Source organism: Macaca nemestrina, chromosome 3 (genome assembly GCF_043159975.1).
Source record: "Macaca nemestrina isolate mMacNem1 chromosome 3, mMacNem.hap1, whole genome shotgun sequence".
In the NCBI taxonomy this organism is placed as follows: domain Eukaryota; kingdom Metazoa; phylum Chordata; class Mammalia; order Primates; family Cercopithecidae; genus Macaca; species Macaca nemestrina.
Window position 1 is genome coordinate 131648688 of NC_092127.1, and position 1932 is coordinate 131650619.

Here is a 1932-nt window from a genome sequence, read left to right on the forward strand (position 1 = left end):
ATTACTGGTAAACTCCAATACAAGTGCTTTTAAAGAGAATTTAATATTAAACTTTGAGACAGCATAGGACAAACCCTATAAAATTCACTTTTCTTTTTCAACATAAAAGATCTTTTTGAAACTCAGTATCTTCAGTTATCAATAGTACTGCATTATAAAGCTAGTTTATGCAATTCTTCATAGCATTGGTCAAAATGACAAGTAATAATAAATAAAATTAAAGCATTATACAAACAAGATAAGTCATTGAAAATAATTTAAGGCCTTGAAGTGAATTAATCAGTCTAACTTAAAGCTGAAGAATAAACCATTAATTATCCACCTGAAATGCAAGCAATATGCTTTTTTAGCTTCTGTTCTGTAGACCAAATAACAGAAACAACTCTTCCTTACGGTTTATGGTTTATTTTTAGAATCCTGGACTTGAATGACAAAAAGTCAATTCCATTTTTCAATTGTTCACGGAAGATTTCTGACTGTTTTAGCCATTTGTGTGGAATGCCAAACTGTGGACACTGTGCAGATGCTAGTGCTCAGAAGGCTTCTGCTACTAAGTAAGGGTGAGACTGAATCATGGACTTCCCCCTTGATGTTTCCATTACATCGGTTGCTTGGTTGCTGTTCCAGTTTTTCTTATGTTTACACCCAAGTTGTCGAAGTACAATGCACCTATTAATAATGTCTATGGCTTGTGTTTTCAATTGTTCTGCAAAGTGCAAATCTGCAAGGACAAGGGTATCAGCAATATTTTCTATTGAGAGATTACTAGACAAAGCTTCCTCACACATGACCTTCAGCTGTTCCCAGTGCATGTTTGTCTGCAGCTGCCAACAAGTTTTCAGCCATTTTGTCAAGGTTTAATCCTTTCCCTGTGTTAATACATCTCATCATTTCTTTAAAAATATCAGCGTCTAAATCATTTATTTCCACTCAATTCTTTATGCTTTCTTCCATTTCATGTTCAAACATGGCATTAAAAACTGGGGATTGAGGTACAAGCAGATTTAAAAGCTTTACATTCTTCTCCTCTCATAACAAAACTGCAGTCTGTAAATCTCCTGTTTTCCCAGAGATTACCTACATCTTCTAGTTGACACTCAGCCACCTTCAAAGTAATTGTATTAGTATGTTCTGATATGTTTACTGAATCTTGGACCACACTCATCTTGCAAAATAATGTAAGCTTGTCATCTGGTAAAAGACTATTAGCTTCGTCAAGCTAAAGTTTCCCTCTAATGAATTTTTTAAAATCTCAGTCCTTCCCTTGCACGAATTGATATGCTCTTTGGCTTTCCATTGCTTTTATTTCTTCCCTTTTGGCATTCAGAAGGGAAAATTTGAATTTTGCTCACACTTCACTTTTTGGAAAGCTGACTAAATGCAAATATAAGGACAAGAAATCTTTACTTTCGTTATCTAATCCCTTTGGGTTTACCCTCAGGCACCATTTCATTTTGTCATTTGGGCCAAGTGAAAATGTTGAACTTTTTAACACCTCACCCATTTCCTCTTGACAAAAACTGAAGTTATTAATGGTCTATGTGTTGAATACTTTACTACTTTGACCTGTGTATAACACTAGCTTTCTACTATGGGACAAGAAGTTATATCTCTAGGTAGAGGTGGGGCAGGTTCCTGAGACATTGCCACTTTATTGCATTCTTTTAGGATTTATGTAGTACCTCACACAGTTGATACCTTACCTTAGATGTCTCAGAGAATTAGTGTTTGATTTTCACCAGGGGCATGGTTGAGAAGGGCCACACTCATGTTTTCTCAATTCCCGGATGTGCCCTGGCTGCATCAGCTCCCAGACGCCGAGGCTGTGCTGGAGGCAGCAGGGTTAATGGCGGCAAGTCCCTGTGGAGGCACCTCCACCGACCCACATTCCTCCTCCCTTGCCTGCCATCCTTCCCTATCTCCCTCTCCTCT

General features: G+C 37.6%; 1 pseudogene; it reads right to left on the reverse strand.

Annotated features, from left to right (window-relative positions):
- Window positions 1–334: 334 nt before the first annotated feature.
- On the reverse strand, window positions 335–1644 carry LOC105463618 (speckle-type POZ protein-like pseudogene; annotated as a pseudogene).
- Window positions 1645–1932: the final 288 nt, after the last annotated feature.